At 42.9% G+C, this 19,229-nt stretch overlaps 1 protein-coding gene across 6 annotated transcripts in view; it reads left to right on the top strand.

The window, feature by feature from the left end:
- Positions 1 to 805: 805 nt before the first annotated feature.
- The window catches only part of FAM107B (family with sequence similarity 107 member B), a 59,229-nt gene continuing 40,805 nt past the window's right edge, over positions 806 to 19,229 (top strand). The window contains exons 1-2 of one of the 6 annotated variants that reach the window (XM_086886564.1): positions 811 to 990; positions 2,775 to 2,891. The gene's annotated coding sequence lies outside the window, so the exon portion shown is untranslated. Of the gene's footprint in view, positions 991 to 2,774; positions 2,892 to 18,384; positions 18,644 to 19,229 lie in introns of those variants that run through there. The other 5 variants (XM_086886565.1, XM_086886561.1, XM_086886566.1 and 2 more) reach the window with 5 other exon arrangements.

Raw genomic sequence — 19,229 nt, 5'->3', positions numbered from 1 at the left:
CTCTGGGGCTGGGGGTTTTGCAGGGGAAGGGTCTCAGCAGCCCAAGGGGTGCTGAATGCTTCGGTCCCCAAGTTTCTGAGCTCCCCACATCAGGCTGAGGCTTGCCATCCTTGAGATTACTCCAGTCACTGTGCTGTGATTCAAGTCATCTGTTTTGTAGAAACGCAAAATAATCCCAGTGATAAATATACAAAAGAAATCTATTTAATCCCAGTGTGTACCCCAGTGTGTAAACATACATTTCATCCCCAAATGTCTTTGTTTGGATTCATTCCCAAGTTAGTGCACGCTATACCGTGTCCCAGATTCTTTCTCATGTCCCGATCGCGCACTGCTCGCTCGGAGACAGATTTTGAGTACACTGAACACGTGTTGGCTGGCTGGCCGTGACCTCTTGGCCTCTAACTTGGATGGGGACCTTAATTCCTACAGAATGAGCGGTGAGAGCATCCACAGGGTAAGGGCTCCGGGATACGGGAAGGAACCCCTTGGGAAAGTTACAGCCAGGCACAGCTGGGAAATTCTTTTCCATGGAGGGAGAGGCGGCTCCCGCAGGTGAGCGTGGCCGCTCAGCGCACCATGGCCCCGGCAGCACTTTGAGAACCGTGGCTGCCCCACGCACGTTGTCCCTGACGGGGCAAGGCGGCGCTGAGCCCGTGGAGCCCGGCCCAGGCCGCCACACAGGCCCAGTTTTTACCTCCGTTTCCTTCGGGATTTCCCCCCAAGCAGCCCCCGCCACCCCGGATTTTTCCACGCCTGACAACAAAGGAGGCGGCGGGGCGGCCGCGGCGGTGACTCAGCGCCGGGCCCGCCCCCGGCCCGCCCCGCCGCTCCCCTCAGGCGCGGCCGGGCCGGCTCCGCGCGTGTGGCGGGGCCGGGCGGACACTCCGGCGGCACCGGGCGGGCTGCGGACGCTCCTCTCCGTTCCCTCCTTGGCTCCCTCTGCCCTCGTCCCCCGCGCTGCCGGACAGGCAGGGACGCCTCACCGAGGTAGGTTCTGTATCTGCTCCGCACACAAAGGCGCTGGCGCGGAGGGACGGGATATCCCAGCCCGGGGGGGGGCTGAGGGACGGCGGGTCCCGGGGAGGAGAGGCGGGTCCCGGCCTGGGGGGGCACCATTCCTTCGCGCCTTCCTTCGTGAAGGGAAACACGGGGAGTTCGTCGTGGCTCTGCATAAATTAAAGGGGGAGCAAGCAGGAGGGTGCCCGGGGGTGTGCGGGTCTCCGGCGGTGCTGCCGGTCCCGCCGCCCCCGTGGGTGTCTCCGGCTCGCCGGGGCCGTGGAGCCGGTGGGTGCTCGGTGTGGCCGTGGGGTGTCTGGCGTGTTCTTGTGGACAGCTTTGATCCTAGGGTGACTCTTGAAGCCGTGGGAGCACCCCCATAGTACTGCGGGATCCGTGGGTGCAGGCTGGGGGAATGGGGGGTGGTAGACGGGAAGAGGAGTTGGAAAAGCAAATAAAAGTGATAAATATTTTATTTCCTATGCGTGATGCTCTGTAAAATGAGCATTCAGAGCAGCTGAACTTCTGGCGTGGGCAGTGGATGTCTTCTTACAGATCTTTAAAACAAGTAGAAGCTGGGAGTGGGACAAGCCCCGAGGAGCTGCTTCTCCTGTGCTCCCGGCGCTCCTACCTGGGTCTATCAGACTTTCCCTCGAGGACCCCGGAAATCCAAATGCCCAGGTTTTTTTCCTGTGCATTGGGTTGAAAGGCTGCGAGGCTGGCCAGGGAAGCTGCACGGAGGAACGCGTTGTGGGGCTGCATAAGGGGCAGAGATGCAGTACGGGAGCTCGGTGTGCTTGAACTACTTGTTTGCCTCAGCTATTGAATTTTTTCGTAGCTTAATGAGTTCTGGCATAAATCGATACTGTGCAAATGTGGTGTATGGCCGTGGCTGGCATTGGAACCCTGTAAGCCCAGGGCATACTTGTGGTGAGCTCTAGAGAACGGCAGAAACGTGAACTTTTGGGATTTCATTGGGAATTCACATGGTCAAACAAAAAAGTAACAAAAGGAGGAGATGATTCTGTGTGAGCATAGTGTGGTCGCAACATATAGTTTGTGTTGGGAGTATTGTTGAATAACTCTGGTAGTGGAGCTGCTCAGTGTTGTATTGTATGTCTGTGTGTCTGCTGAGCCCTGTAGCACCACTCAGGACATTCAACTTTCGTTGACTTGGCAGAGGAGTCTGGAAAGATGTTCCTGAAAATGAGAATGATTGCTTGTGGATCTGGTAGGCAATTTGGAAGGCATTTAAACTGTCTCTAATTTCCTTGTGATGTGAACAGGACACTAGGAATCTGTTGCTTTATTGATGGATGTTTTCCTATGAACAGACAGTGTGTGCTGTGAATGTGATAGCTGCTTGTTTGGTGTCAGTGATATTTGCTTAGGGACAATAAACAGTTGTTTGCTGAGCTTTATTATAAAGAACCAGAAATGTCCCATATCTCCTGAAACAAAGCCTTTTTTGTCTTAATGCAACTGTGGGCCAATTTCATGCTTTGTGTAGTTCCACTGATGATGGTGGAGTTTTGCCAGGGATGATTTTGGCAGGTGAAATATCACTTCTGTGTCCATCATACTCAAGAGCAGTGTCATTATATTGTCTTCAGCACTTGAGTATTGTTAACTAAAATGGTATTCTGATGGTTCCCAAAAATTAGAAGTGGGAGAATCATTTCATCAGATCCTCATGATATATTCCCATTTGCTTTCTCTCTCCTTTCTGCCTCAGATCTCACATCCCTTAATTTATTCTCTTCCTTCTTTTTCAGTCTTAGCATCTTTTTTCTGTCTTCAAAACTAGGAAGTTTCTCTGAAGTCCAGTTCACCTCCAAGCATTTAAAGGTTTTGAGACTGTGTTGAGCCCTGCACCACCCCTGCACGACTGGGTAAGTGGGGAGCTGTGTGGCAGCTGCAGTTGGGAGATCTTGCTCATGCACGCTCTCCTTCACAATCTGATTTGTGTGGTGGCTCTCTCTGGTCAGTGCGTTTGCTGAAGTGGCAGATTGTTTGTCAGTCACGCAGTGGAACAGCCTGGCTTAAGACAGAGTGATAGACTGGGCTGGGGGTGGAGGAGTCTCTCAGTTTTTTACACACTGCCCGTACTCAGGACATTGAGAAACTGGTTTTGAGAACACTCTATGACTTCAGTAAGGACAGGGAAATAACCTGAAAATTGGGGTAGGAGGAAAAATGGGGAAAGAGTGAAGGAAATAATCATGTTTGCTAGCTGTGGGAAGAAGAGTGGAACTGTTTAACCAGTAATTGGCTCTAACAGAACTTTGGCTGAATCAAAGTTTCAAAGAAAATATTTTATTGAATAAAGCTATGTTATCTTTGTACGCGGTTAACAGTATTAAATACATGTGGCCAACTCTTAATCTGTTCTGGGACTGTGGTAGTTGTAAACAGAGCCAGTTTCAATGCTCAGCTTCTGCTGAGCTGTTTTGTATCTGACATGTCTGTGCTGTACAACTTTGGATCTATTTGCATCTCCTAAGAACACAAAGAGGAAGAGAGCATGTTTGACATAGCTTACAGCTGATAACGTTCTGACACAGTGTCAAAGAGCAGGATACATGCATGGTCTCACTGTGAAGAGGAAGAAACTCAGTTATTATTCTGAAGTTTGTTCTGGTTTGGCCAGACCTGGCCACAGTGTTTTTGACTGTCAGTGAAGTATGGTTTGCAGCACAGCATAATGTTGCAAGGAGCCTGCAACTCTTCTGTGTTTACTTAAAAGGCATGTAAGTTGGGGTTTTGATGTTTCATTTTGACACAAGACAGTGGAAGGATTCAGATCTGGGAAGAGAATTGTTCACAGTCTAAGCTGAACATAAAGCTGCAAATTTGATAGGAAAAACATATTTTTAGGTGAAAAATAAATTACCTGTTTAGAACTACGTTTATCAGTGATACTTCTACTTCCCATGTCTTGCGTGCTCTTGCCAGGCTTATCTCTTCAAATGCATAATTTATATTAATCCTTCTAAAACCATGCTGAAGTGTTCCCATTGTGGGGAAGGCACCTTCCCTTTGCAGATGGGGAATAAAAGCACAAGCAAGAAAATGAGTTGTCTGTAACCACACAGGAGTTGTGTAGTGGTGGAAGAACTTGGCATCCTATGTCCTGAGCTGTTGGCTAGTGTTGAAATGAAAGTACTGCCCCTGCCAGAAGGAGTTGGAGAAGAGGCACAGCCCAAAAGGCACAGTGTGAAAATCGGTTGCATACCTGGCTGTGATGTACTCAGTGGTTGACTGCTCTTCCTTCACAACCATACTGGTCTTTGTTAGACTGTGGAAAACAGAGGGGTTTTGTAGTGATAAGTACTTAAACAAAGAGCCTTAGCATACACAGGAGAGAAGAGCAAAAAGAAAGGATCATTTTTCTTCTCCTTTCTATACCCACCTTCAGAAAGTGGGTGCTGTTTTTACAGGTGGGTCTCTGGCTGGGTCTTTGGGAAGATCCTTTATCTGTCCCTCTGTACAATTGTGTGTGAGCAGGTGCCAGCAGAAGGGCAGAGGAGACTTTGTGGAGTCAGGTAGGTCATGGCAAGATGAGGACTGTCTTTCTTTGACCCCAGCAGCTGGGTGAAGTGATTTGAGTGCAGATGCCCACCCTGAGAGACCAGGCTTGTGCTTTTTTTTTTTTTTTAAGTGTTTTCTAAAGGGGTGGCTGCTTTTCATTGTGATATGCACAGACACTCACGTAGCTTCCTTTCTCTTCTGTCCTTCTCACCTGGCTGCTTTTCTGCTTTGGGTTGTTGGTTTGAAGGGCTGTGGGTGTTGCATGACAGCAGGGAGTGGCCTGTGGCAGATATCTTGTGGGGCTGTATGAGCAGGGTGCACTGGTGTCAACAAAAAAAGGAAGGATGTGGTCTTTTCTTCCTTTTTCTCTGTAACTCAAAGCACTTGAGCTTACCTGCTACCTCTGTGCTCTGTAACTTTGGGAAAACTGAAGTAATGCTTTTCCTTACAGTGCTGTGTTTGGTGCTTGATGGTTATAATTTTGAAGTCAGTCTGTTTGTAACTTTGGTTTCAAAACAACTTTTGTTCTTGTGCTTACTTGTTACTTCTTGTGCTTAGGCCAGTGCTTTAAGTTTTGTGCAGTGAAGGTTGGAACTCTCACAGGTGGGAGAACAGTGTTTCCAAGCTGTGTCTGCAAAATAAGTTGCAAAGATTTTTGAGCATTTGTGGGAAGTGCTATCTGCTGGTCTGTGTTGCATTTTAAAATAACTTTTGAAATCAGTATTTCCTCCACTGGTTTAGCCTGGGTGTGTAGCTGAAAGGGCAGGTTTTGTGGTGACTTGGTGTAGTTTGCTTGTAGCATAGATCTAGTCTGCAAGGAGTTTCCTGAGTCTTTAGCAGGTCTTCAGCTTGCTTAGCTGGGACAAGGATCCTAGTTTTATGATGTTAGCAGGGAGCACAAGCGCAATAACCTTTCCCTTGTTTAGCTTTATTTATCCTAGAAGCAAAACTCCTGGATTTGCTTACATTTTTAAAATGTCTTTGACAACATGAAGGCAGAAGGTTGTCTTTTGTGCACATACATGCTCCTCATCAAGGAAGAAATAGTGCAGTCATTTAGGAACAGTGGACAAATCCCTTTCATTTAGATGAAATTTTTTCTTTATTTTTACATTTATACTGCAGTTTTTGGCAGCATATGTGCTTTCAGGATGAACTGTAAAACCTCTGTGCTGTCCTTTAGCAAATCTCAGCCATTTACATTTACAGCCTCTCTGTGTGAGCTGCATTAGAGTCCTGTAGAGAGCTTGTAGTGATGAAGCATGAAAAATGCTGCTGCTATGAGGGGTATTTTAATATCCTGGAGAACAACTTTATTGCTTGTTGTGGTGGGATGGATGTTTGACCTTGTACTGGGGAATTACTTACCTTTTTTGTAAACTATAGAGCTGAAACACAGGAATGCTTCTGAAGGAGAAACTGCCCTCATGTTTGGCTTTATTTGAAGTAGTTCCTCTTCTTTGTATTATAATATATTTCAGGCAGGAAAAACTCAGTCTTGGAAGTGTTATGATGTAGAGGGGAACTTACTTCTTTACTTTCTTTAGCTTCTTTTCCTTACTTGATTATTTAGAGTTCTCCTGTGCCCCTTGAAGGATGTCCAGTTCACCATGCTTATGCCCACTGGTGCTGACTACCTCACCAGGTCAGCAGTGTCTGCCCTGAAGGGGAGGCAAACACGGCCCATCAAAGGTATTTCAATAGTCATGGCATTCAGTGGGTTGGCAAGAGGAGGAGGATGATGATGGCAAATAATAGAACAATTCCTTTCATTCCTTGCCTGTGCAGTGAGTGGGCATTTGTCAGACCTCATGTACATACACAGGCTTTTTTTTGTTCTGGTGCTAATAATAAATAGAGTTCACAGCTCTGAGTAGCCAGGACGATGTGGCGAGAACTGGGTCAAGACCATTCGTGTGTGCATAACTGCATTCCTAATCTAGGCCAGTGCCTGTGCTGGATGCTTCTAAACAAGCTGAAAAGATTTCAGGGAAGCTGGAGTTTATGCTGTCAGCTGGGTGAAGTACACCTCTAGCTGACTGGAGCACTTAAGGACAGGGCTCAGAGTGAATGGTCTCGAGTAGCCTTGCATGTTAGAAGGACCACAGAGGTACAGCTTTGCTGTCTAGTACCTCTGAAGAGTGAGGAGTTTAAGTCAAAGTAAACTTTCTTCTTCCTGGCTGGATGACTTGCTGAGCAGCCCTTTGAACATGTGCACTGCTCTGCTATTTCACTGAAATATGCCTCTGCTACCTCAGTTTCCTCTGAAGTGTCACTAGGAACAAAGATGACTTGTTTAATGACACATTGCATTGCTGCCGTGCAAGTTCTTCAGAGAGTGGTTGAGCTCCTTGGTGCCATTCAAGGAAGAGTGAGTGCCTGGCCTCATCCTGAGATGCAGTTTGGGGCTTGGCTCCTGGTAGAAAAAGAAAGCCAGTTTTCATCTGAAGCCACTGAGATTTGGTGAGTTTATTTTTCGAGAGAATAGGGAGGAGGAGTTGATTGGGTTATGATTTCTTTTATGGTTCTATGCTTAGGGGTTTTTTTTTTTCATCCTAGAGCTTTTCGAGGTTACTTGTCCTTGAAGAAGATCTATGACATGTAAGGCAAGCTGTAATACACTTGCTTAACTCTCATAATACCTGGCACATCACTGCTGCTCCCTGAAAACAGAAATTTATACACGAGCTTGGATGGGAATGGAGAGAAGGATAGGGAAAGAGTCATGGTAGTTTTGCTATTTTCATTGTCTGGGAGGTGGTGTTTTGGTATCTAAAAGTAAACCAATCTTTTCTTCCCAGCCTCAAGTACATTTGAGGCCATCCCTGTCAAACGTGCAGAAGCAAACAAATGCTGGGGGTTGTACCCAGTGTTGAGGGTGTGGGCAGTGGGCTTTGCCACATTAAGAGGTGACCTTTGGAAGGTGAGCGTGGCTTGCCTTGGCACTGTCCCACCACTCTCCTGTGTCCTTTGTCATAGTGAGCAGCGCAGTGACACAGTACCTGATCAGAAGTGCTCAGGCACAGGAAGTCTGGTGTGTTCTGGAAGGGAGCCCTGGCTGTGCGAGGGTTGTCCTGTGAGTGGTTTTTACCACATATGGCAACTGTGGGAGCCGGTGACTCTCCAAAGGCAGTGTTAGCCTTCCCATTACTCTCTATTTATCTCTTTCAAGTACAAGAAGGCTGAGCAAGACATAAACTTCTTACACAAAATATGAGCAAACATATTCTTCCTTTTTCGGGAAATATATTGAAATCAAACTTTGGAATTCAAGAAAATTAATTACTCTGAAGAACGGAAAGCATTTATCTCTTGGTGTGAAACTAAATCCTACTGAAAAGATTTAAAAAATATTTTCTGAAGTATAGCAACTTGAAAGGCAACCTTGAAGCTTGTCATGAAGACTGGAGTTGGTGAATGTCTGTGCCTGTCAGTCTTAGGTGGAGGATTTAGTATAAAAGGTCAAAGCAGCATTACAGATGCCATTGTATCAAAACTATTTCAGGGAAGCTCCAATCTGAGTTCTTGGGCCTTTCTTGCTTTGTTTGCAGCTAATGACTGATGCATCTGGGCATGAAGAGGGAGAGGTTAGAGGCATCACCTGGCCATGTTATATGCTACATCCTTTTCCTAATGGAGCAGAAGTTCTGTACCTTCAAAATTTCCTCTATAAATCCAACTTACCGAGTGTACAATGACTGGTTTGGTTTTGGTTTGTTAGTTGGGATTTTTTTCGGTGTATTATGTAAACAAAATAAAATAAATTTCTCTGCTCGAGGATTTGAGGACAAGTTAGCACGTGAAGTTAGAAAATAAGTGTGCCAACTATAGTTTTGTTTTCCAGTGGCCTGAGGGTCCTTCCCAGTTTATCACTGTTATAAAGAGACGGTCTCTGCCCTGAAGAACCTACATTTTAAGTAAGGAAGTGTGTGTGAGTGGATATTAGAGACAGAAAAAGGTGAAACATGTTAGTGTGAGAGTTGAAGAGGAAAAGATTTTGTTTCAATCAATACAGCTGCTTTGATAGTGAGACAGATTTTTACTTAAATTCCCAGTGTAGCATTACATATCTGGATAAAGCTGCTTCACTGCTCATGCTTATTGCACTGCAGGAAAAAAAATTATCCCTGTAAGCTGCCCCAGATTGTTCTATATAATTTCCAGCTAGTTAGGGCCTACTTTTTCTCTATAGAAGCACTACAAAAGCATCTCCTCAACCTTGGTACCTATTTCCACGTAACTAATAGGATTAACAGATCCAAGACAACATGTTACTTTAGCTAAATGTAATCCATTTGCCAGCTTCAGCCAAAAATATTGCAGGGAGAAGAAACACTGTTCTGTATAGTAAACCTAATTTTCAAAAAAAGTAGGGCTTAATACAAGTTACACCAGTGCTTTTTTCCTAGCAAATTTCCAAAACTGTCACTTTAATTGTGTAATTTTAGAGCCGATGACTCTCAAACTGGGAGTCAGCTCAAAATGCAGTCAGGGATCAGTCAGGTCAGTGATACTGGGATACCTTTTTAAAGGAAGTGGGAGAAGAACTTCAGGATGGGGAAGTATTTAAGTCCTGGGGACTTGTGTACTGTGGCAGTGGGCCATGTGGATATCTAAGTAGCAAATTTTTTTTCTCAGAATTTAATTCCTGTGTCTGTCTAGTCTCTTCCTAATCCACTGCCATGATTTCCTGTGGCTAAGTAGTTCTTCCTTCTCCCAAAGCCATACCAGTGTTGGTAGCACAAAATGACTGCAGGCAGCAGCTGCCAGGGAGAAGCTCTTATTTTTGTGCTGCTGAGGGTGAGGTGGGTTCAGTGTGTGATGTACAACAGCTTTGCTCCAGAAGGATGCCCAGGTTTATGCTGCCGTACCGATTAAGATCTCAGTGTCTGCTGTACAAAATCCTTAATTGCTAAAGCATCCTCATATCAGCTTTCAGTAAAGTTGTTTTCCAAAACATTTTAGTTTTCATTCCCCACCACAGAATTATGAAAGAAAAAGGTGACTGGTTGCTGAAGAACAGGTGATGTCACCTGTTCTATTTTCCTGTGGATTTTTTTTTTTTTTTTGGTATTGGTAGAAGGCTTTGTTCTGATGCTTAATTCTTTTGACTGACAGCATCTGGTGGTGGCATACAGGGGTGTGCTGCATGTGTAATGCCTGTTCTGTGCACTGAAAGGCAAGAATTTAGAATGAGCTTTAAAGTAGAGGAATGTGTGTTTTCAAAGACTTTATTCCTTCCAGCACTGAAATAGAAGTAATGAATTAAGTTGGGCATGGCATGCATCGATAAAGTGGTGCTTTGTTAAATGACTGCTCTAAGGGGTTGTTTCAACCCCTTCCTTCCATTTTAGTATTGGATCTTAATCTCTTTATTGCAAGTAACATCAGCACTAGTAGAATTAAGAATTAAAGTTTGAGCCAGTGGTATTCATTCCTGTTTTATCTCTAGTGATGAAGAAGCCTCATCACTTGATTTCCTTGCTTGATTTCCTGCTCAGGTTTGATGATTCACAAGGCTTGAGGTTCATCTTTATTTTATCCCCAGAATCTCATTTTGGTTTAGGGTATTTTTCTTCCTAATAGGAGGCTGATTAATTGACTGGTAAAACAGGCACAGATGTACTTAATTTATTTTGTAAGTGCAGATGTTTTGTGTGCGAGGAAGTCAGGCAAAGATTGGATTTAGAAAGGCCCAGATTACAGACACCTGTCAACAAAACATTGAATATCACAAAAAACGTCTTGCTGTAAAAGCAATGGCATAAAGGGCAATGGCATAAAGATACTCCTCTGTATATTCCCCCAGGAAGAGGAATTGAAAAAAAATCTGTACTATCATATACATTCAGATCCTAAGATTAAATCTCTCTGCAATGCACTCCTTATTTTATTTTTTTAAAGTTTTTTTTTGACTGTCATAGTTAGGATGCCATGAACTGAGCTCAGGGTAGCATGGTTTGCTACATGGGAGGCTTTTGAAATGTACTGTAGGAAATAGTCTCCTCGAGGAAGGAAATGATAGAGAATTCCACAAGCCATTTACAAAAATTACAACCATTCCAGTTAATGTGGGTAAACTGGGTAATTTTTGCATGTAATTTTATAAAATAATGTATTTGAAATACTAACTGTGTCAGGGTAGACACAGCTTTCCAATATCTATTTAAAGTACGTAAATATTTATTGTTGTCCTTCTTTTACAGATTAAGAAACAAAGGCTGAATTAACTTGCCTAAAGCTATAACTAATTAATGCAAGGATAGAATGTGAACTTGGGACTTTGAACCAAGAGAACAACAAACAAGATGAAACACTGCAAATGGAAGCATAATGAAAAGATAATATAAACTTTATATTTCAAGCATAAACTCACTCCCCTGATACAGAAGTCATCTTCCCATAAATGCCTTTAGGCAAGTAAGCAGCCTAAAAAGCTGCTTCTTACTGAAAACAGAATCTGTTTAGACCAGATCATTTCTTTACTTGCCAATTTTGTGCATACAGCATTATTCCCATAAAGCTTGTTGCTTCTGAGAAAATTCCTATAGACAAGCTAGATTTTAAATTAAAGTTTCAAATAATTTGACTTTAAATGAAGAGAGCCAGGCAAATTTACACTTCATCATGAAAAGCTGCAGCAAAATCATGCTTGAAATTTACTTTACTTATCTCCCAGGTAGATGGTTCCTGTGAGTCAGCCAGAGCACTTGTACTAAATGTGAGAATGGAGCTGACTCAGACAAGTGATTGGCATCATTTTATGGGATGTCACCAACTGCAGCTTCTATAAATGTCAGTTTTTCTTCTATCTTGGTCAAATGTTAATTTTCATTGCAATTTTGACTGAACACAGAAGAATTCTTTTTTTTTTTTCTTTTTTTGGCTTTTGGTAAATTCCCTGGATCACTTATGGTCATTACTTTTTTAATGGAAAGGACGGTGGATCCCCAAGGAGAATCTAATTTCTCTGAATTGCATGCCCTTGAGGTGGTAGCATAGACATAGTACCACTCACTGTACCACTCCAGTGTTGGTGCGTTTTGGAAGAACAGTGTAGTCCTGTAATAGAGTTTGGGATTTCTCTCCTCCTTCTCTGGACATTAATTTGGAAGGAATTTTGGAAAGAATTCATTGCAGTGGTTTTGGTCAATTCCTTTGTTTCACTGGTAGTAATTGAGAGATGGGGAGCTTCTAGTGGCATTTCTGTATAACTTCAAGAAATTTCAGACTTTTGTAATAATATTTTTTTCTGTTTTTCTAAACATGCTAAGTTAAAAGCAGACCAAACATTTCCTAGTTTTCTGGGCTTCTAAATGTCTTCTGTACTGGATATTGTTTGAATTGTGTTGCTTTGCCCGAGCTGCCTTGTTTGTTCTGGTGTTTGTAATTCATTTTGTGCACCAGCCAGCACTTTAGTAATGGAAAACCTAAAGTAAATAAGTGATAGTGCCTGCTAGAGAATCAAAAGGTTCTACAGTGAGCTGTGGTGCTCTTTAGAACAATTTAAATATCTTTCTGTAAACAACCCATTGAATGAAGAGTGGTTGAATGGAAGCTGAAAAGTTTGAATCATTCAAGTTTGGGACATTGAAAGTCTAGACTAAATTTAAGTGTTATTACTTTGAAGTTCTTAAGTGGGATTGTAGGGCATTTTGAGAAGGGCTTTCTTTACCTTTGCCTAGGGTTTATAATTTAATCTAGGGTTTGGAGGATTAAAGTGGGTTTATTCTCATTGCACCAGAGTTAGAGTTTCCTCCCATATATGGCAATTTTTTAAAGGTTAGTAGGTTGGATTTTTTTTCCTTAAAGCGAAAGATGCATTAGATTTTAGATGCCAATTCTGTAATTAACAACAGGAAGTTTGTAAAATGACTGGATGTGGTTCTTGAAAGATTCTAAAATATTAATCATATTCATCATATTGATGGTATGAGGTATTTTTATTTTAAACTGGAATAATTTTGGCTTCTGGGGCTTTTTTTTATTTGTGGTGGAGGCTTCTGTTGTGATTTGGGTTGGGTTTTTTGTTTGGTTTTGGTTGTTTGTTTTTTTTTCCTTAAGTAGTGTTTGGTTTTGTTTTTGTTTTTTTTTCCTTAAGTGTGCCCCAGAAGCTAGAGCTGTCTTACAGGACAGTAAGAACGAGGCAGGTAGGTGCATTAGAATTGATCCTTTCATAGTGTTTGATAAATTTTGAAAGAAAATGGGTCAAACTGTAATATTATACTGTAAAGAAAGTGAAATATGAGATAACTAAAAAAAAGGTAAATCTGTTTGTAGCATATGTATTTCTGCTACATCCTGAAGCTGTGCACTTTCTTTCTGAGCTGCATGAGAAGTTTGTGTGAATCTTACACTCCATCATCACAAACTTGACCTCTTCTGTGTTGCGTAACTGTTATAATACAGTTCACATGTGGTCAGTGTGGGGATCCTCGAGTTTTGCCTGCCATAAACCTTGGTTTTGTTTTTTTTTGACAATTCTTTTCCTGTTGATTCAAATTCTTTGTTTGTTTGTTGTTTTTAACATTCTGCCAAAGGCTGTTACTTGAAATTGTTGTCTGGCAGCACAGGACTGAAGCCTGTCAGAGCCTGGACTCCTGGCACCTTTCATTTCTCAGCCACCAGTTTACACGAAGTTTAGGGGAATTTAATGGAGGCTTCAAACCTCTTAAAAATTTGGCTGATACTGGTCAAAAGTTATGGGGCAGGTTGCATGTTCACACTTAAGTTACCATACAAGAAATCTAAGAAGGTTGTTTAACAGATTCCTGACCTTGCCCTATATTTACTTCTTGGTTATGGACGAAGCTCCCTGAATGTGTTTTTTGTAGCTTTGCTTTGTACCCAGGGAACTCCCTGTGGTGGCTCTGGTTTTGCTAGAGCCATACTGATTTCATTAAAATGTGGGCATCAGAATGGCATCCTAGAGTTGTCCTGCCTTGTGTGCAAATGCTTTACTACATGGTTGCTACCCTTTCAGAAAGGCTGTTGTGCAAGCAAACCACGCTGATTTTCTTCAGCATTATTGAACTGGCAGTTTGTGGGTAGCAAGTGGGAAACAGTAGATAAAGATTTTGTTCTTGCTGACTTTCTGACCAGTGAACCACATGAAATTTTGTAAAGCTGGAGGTGTGGAAAAAACCCAGTGCATTTCAGTCTCGTTATTTGGTTACAGCTGAAAAGGGCAATGTTCATTTATCACTTCCTTCTAGAAGCTTTCTGTAACTGCACGAACTATGCCTGCAATTCAGTGACATGTGCATCACAAAGGCTTGAAAATTGGAATGGATCGGAAACTCCTGTTATTTCAAATTATGTAGTTGTAAACTGGCTGCAGGCCTTTGAGGTTGAAAGACTAAGCATTGATTTCAACATACTGCTGGGTTATATCACAGAGAGATAAAAGTTGATTTTACATGAAGTGGAAACTTAGATACGCTGGTTTGGAACTCAGTAAGCCCACGGTGAATATCCGTTGTCTGTTCACAGATCATATCATAAAGCAATTTATTTGTATCCGTGACCTGTCACATCATGTAGGATCAATCTTTGCTTAAATAGAGAATACTTATTAAGGAAAGCTGCTGCAGACCTGAGCTTGCATTCTAGCTGTAATATCTCTGTGTGCCAATAACCACATGTTTTATCTGGTTTTCTTCCCAGTACATGAACATGCCTAGTGAGTAACACATGAAAACCAAATATAACAAGGGTTGATACATTTGGCCAACTTTCAGATTATAAGGATCTCATTATTTTTTCCTACTTCCTGCCTTTGTTTTTTTATTTGAAATGTATCTATCTATTTTTTCTTTAGCAGTCTAGGCAAGGTTCTTTCCCATTTCATCTGCAAATTAGCCTTGCTATGGCTATGGCTATGTCGAATGATGAATTCGGTTGTTATTTATTTATTTTTGTGGTACCTTTTTTACTTGGCTCTCAAAGGAAATGACATAGTTATTTTTTTTTTATTTTCTTTGTACATCAAGGAAGGTGAGGGTTACATTCTATAGGGGCAGAAAAAAGAAGGATGTCAGAAATGCATCACCACTATCAATAAAACTTTTTTTTACTAAATGTTCTGTATGGCTTCTTGCCCATGTAATATATAAAAATCAGAGAGATTCTCCTAAGTCATTATTAATGGTTATCAAAAATACTTATGTTTCCGTTTACAGTGAAGCCTGAAGAAGAATTGGCTGACAAGTCTCAATATGCAAAGAAAACTTGGTTATTCAGGTTATGCATTTCCCTACATTTGCATGTTTGCACTGGTGTGCTGACGAGTTGCTTTTATCAATCCAATCCATATTTAAAATTGCCTTCATATATGCAAAGTATGAGTCCCATAGCAGCATTCCTGTTGACATTCTTGTAAGGTCTGCCCCGGGTTTGTAGCATCACAGAGCAGTTTGGGTTAAAAGGGACTTTAAAGATGATCTAATTGCACCCCTCTGCCATGGGGGTGCACCTCCCACTAGAGAAGGTTTGGTCAGTGCCCCCCCGTCTGGCCTTGAACACTTCCAGCATTGTCTGGATTTGCTGCAGTATGAAAGATGCTGTCTGCAGAACTCCTGGGAGAGGAGAGCTTCTGTTGAGCAAAGCCTGTGCCTTGCCTCCTCCTGTACCATTAACCTGGTTTCTCTTGATGTGATGTCTTGCTGCAAGTGCTGTTCACCACTCAGTCAGGATTTAAACTGTCTGAGCAGGAATTGAGCAGCTGGGCTGCCACTGCAGATGGTGACTCATCTTGCCTCCCTTAGGAGGAATGAACCTCCCTGCTCCAAACTTCTTGTGTGTGTTTTTAATAATTCACAACTTTTTCTGCTGGAGACCACTAACAGCCTGCTCACCTGTCTAGAAGGGATTGAACCAGTATCAGTTTTGCCTGCAAGTGGATGTCCTTTGGCTGCATTTACAATCATGTGTAATGAGTAGGAAAATGACTGACTGCCTTGCTTTACTTTATATTCCTGAATCTTCTGTTTTTTGTCTCTAATCTTCAGGCTCAGACAATAAATGAGGTTTAACTGTGGATCCCAGCACTGAGCTGATTAGGTGCAGATCTGTGGATCAAACATTGAGCTGTCAGAAGGGAGACTTGCCATGCTGCCCAAGATGAAGGGGTGTCTTGCTAGATCTTCATAAGACGAACCACATCATCTTGTTTTTCCAGATCCCAGTGGTCCCTGGGTGCCATCCTGTGTGTACCACAGGAGGGGAGAATGCAGGGGCAGCATCCACACCATTGTAAGTGCAGCTCTGGCACCAGGCAGGAGTTGGGACTCCAGTCAGCTGCAGATTTGGTGTGTCTCTCCCGCAGTCACCCTCGTGTGGGTTGGTGCTGTGGGATTGTGGGCCCCTCTTTCCAAAGAGTCACCTGCATCACCTGCTGCAGGAACTGGTGGGACTGTGCCCAGGTAGCCCTTGTGCAGTGTAGGTGCTGGCAGAGGGGAATGAACTCGGGGCAGCATTACCCATCACTGAGCCTCCCCACAACGGCTCCTTGATTGCCCATTTCCCATAAATTGCAGATGCTGTCAGAGAATCTCCTGGCTCTTTTCTTGGCAGTGTTGTTGCAAGAAAACATTCTTAGTAGCTGCTCTTCACCATCAAAATGATTATTCTGCCATGAATCAGAACTGACTTAAGTGCAGGTGAAGGATGACTCCCTGAGCCGAGGTGTCTCTGCCAGACCCCAAAAGCACAAAAAGTTAAGCTTTCTGCCTGTGAGCTGCCTTGTACCATCTCCATGTCCCAGAGCAGGGTTTCCCATAGCTGATAGCAGCTTGTCCTGACAGCCTGCAAAAGGTGGAGGGAAGGAAACATCATTCTGAAATCCCACTCCCTACAAACAGAGAGCGCTGGTAACTTATTATCTCTTGGGAGCCAGGACTTTCCAGGGCTGCTCTTTGGGGTACAGGAAAACTCAACATTTTTTTTCGAGCCCATTTTTTCATTCCCTGGTTCACCATTCATTTAAATTACCTTTTAAGTGGTGTTTACATTTACAGCTTTAAAAATGTGGGAAAGGCTTTGTCGTGGCAGGCTGTAATACAGTGCAAGTAACTATTTCAGAGCTGGCCTTGCATTGCCTCTTGCCCTTTCATCTGTCATCAGCTCCCTCCTGTGTTTTGTGAAGTTTTTCTTCACTGCTGAGAGTGTCACAGCAAAAAGTGAGCTCATATAGAGCTCAAATTACTGTTGAACCAGTTCAGGTCTGTTTAATGGAAACCTTCCTTCTCCAAATCCTTTTGCACTCCTTTTACTTGAGTCATAAAACTTCTTCTGTTTGAACTTAGTGAAAACAAACTCCAAACCCTTTCTATTCTAGTTACAAAACCCTTTGGTTCCTTTCCCTGGTTTTGTTTCTCATTATCTACTGAACCCCTGCTGGAGTAATGTCTTGGGGTAAAAAGACACTGCTTCTTAGTTGAACAATTTAAATTTTTCATCAAGGGAGATGTATAACCAAACTCTTTGTGAAATGAGTTAGCCATCCATTCTACTCCAGCTCCAAGTAGGAAGTGTGGATCATTTCAAAATCCAGGAGAATTCAGACACGATAGGGTAGGTATGTGTGTGATAGTACTTCAGCAGTTGTGGACATAAAGAAAAGCTTCCAGCCAGTTCTGGCAAAAGCTGCCATAAATGTATGACTTTGGAGGGGGGGTGTGTGTGTGCATCTGAGCTCATGAGACATTGGTGAATTTTTGCATGTTATGCTGAGTGGTGGTGTGTGAGCATCAGCCCATATTTACAAAACTGTGGTATGTGTCTTTTCCATTTGTAAAATTCTTTTCCTGAGGCAGGGTTGTGCCAGGTTCTATTGCTGACCTTGTTAAGTAAATTTCCTCCCTCCTTCTGTGTTCTAGTTCTGCTTTTTAGGTTTCTGTGCTGTTGGCTAATCTGTTTGTGATGCTTAAATTTAAGGGGATCTGTGTTGCACAGTCAATCATGTGAAGAAAAAAATAAATTGTATTTACTAATGAGTTTTTCTCTGAACTCCTTATGTTGCTTTTGTTTTTTTTGAGATGGGTCATACTAAGTTACTATGGTAGGGTGTGGACAGCTTTTTCAAGTTATCAGTCTTACATTTATTCAGGAAAACCTTTGCTATCTTCTGCTGTCAGAATATCAAAAAACCCACTATCACTGCAAAATCATTTGGGTGTGGATTCTCTTCCACTTGCTTTGTTTGACTTTCACAAGGATCTGTACACATCTAAAAACATTTAATGAGAACTAGTAAGATATTTTAGCCCTGCAGACTTGTTTCTCTGTAAGCATTCAGCCAACGTCATTGAGATCAATGGTTTCCTGTGTTTTATTTGCACAGCAGTTTCAGCTGATCCTGTAATCTCACATTTCTTTTTATAACTATTTTATAAGGAGAAGGACCCAGTTAAACTAGTTCAGGTTTCTCTGTTGCAGTGCTCTAATGCTTGCTCTCATTGTAACAAGTCTGTCTTGGCTGTCCATCTGCTGTTCTTCCCAAACCTCTGCTGTGTCTCCGTGGCACACCTGCAGTTGTGCCAAAAGCTCTGCAGTCACTTAGGCAGCTGTATCTTTTTGACCATCTTTGCCTCCTGTATCCAGATGTGTACACAAAAGTGCACAATCCAATGTTTGCTTGGTATTCTTGAGCCAACACAGGCTGAGATTACAAGGTGGTTCCACCTCTCTGTGCAGGACTGCTCTAGGCACTGAGACCTCCCAAGCCAGAGCTGTGTGTCCCTCACATCCTGGGGACACAGCAGGGCTGGTGCAGGGACACGGAAGAGAGAGTGCAGTGGGAGAGTGGGTGGCAGCTGCTGTGGGGTGATTAGGACAGCTTGTGCTACCTGATATAGGGAGCCAGGTGGTTTCTGTTGTTGCCAGTAAGGGTGGGGATAAAAGGTGGGCAGGAAAGAGGGGCCATCCTATGCTTGCATCCATTGCCACAGTGCAGGTAGCTCAGCTGTAGCAAGAAGACTTTAGCTCGTGGGGGCTTGTGCCTCAAATATTTGCTGTCTGCTTCTCCAGACCAGAAAAATATAGGTGAGCAGAGCCTGAAGGCTTTCTTCAAGACCTAAGGCTGAGGTGACTGTGATCCTGCTCTGGGTACCTGGTGAGTGCTAAAGCTGTACCACTGTGGTCTTCCCTGCTCTGCTGCTGAGCTGGTGGTGCCAGGAGGTATCTGGGAGCATCCACTACATTTGTGCCTTTGTCTCCATGCAGGAATCCTGCCATTATTGTGGTACTGGAGTGAGGTCAGGGGAGGGTTCCTGAGCATCTCAGTTGGGGTGATAAGACTTAGGTGCTCACTGTGAAATCAGGATTGGCAAAAACATGTTGTACAGCAGAATGGCTTGCTTTGTCCATGTTACGATAACTTCTAAGTATTTTGTTGAATGTATAAATGGGGATAGGTCTTTAGGATTCTGTAGTTCAAAACATTAATTTTAACTGGACTAGAAATACATAAAAGTAATGGTGAAAAATATTTGTAAATTAATTCTAAATAAATATGTAGTTTAGCCATAGGGAAATAATTCATTCTAGCAGCCTTCCTTACCTGCCCCATTCTAAGCAGCTTCAGGCTTCCTCCTTTATTACCTCTTGAAATTTACTGATTAAGAGGTCAGAACCAGTGGGGTTTGTTTTTTTCTTTGGAAACAAGAAAAATGTCTCTGTAATCTTTCAAATTCAGAAGT

Source organism: Cyanistes caeruleus, chromosome 4 (assembly GCF_971803275.1).
Source record: "Cyanistes caeruleus chromosome 4, bCyaCae1.hap1.1, whole genome shotgun sequence".
Taxonomy (NCBI): Eukaryota; Metazoa; Chordata; class Aves; order Passeriformes; family Paridae; genus Cyanistes; species Cyanistes caeruleus.
Note: the sequence above shows the minus strand (reverse complement) of the source record. Positions and strands in the feature narration are given on the sequence as shown.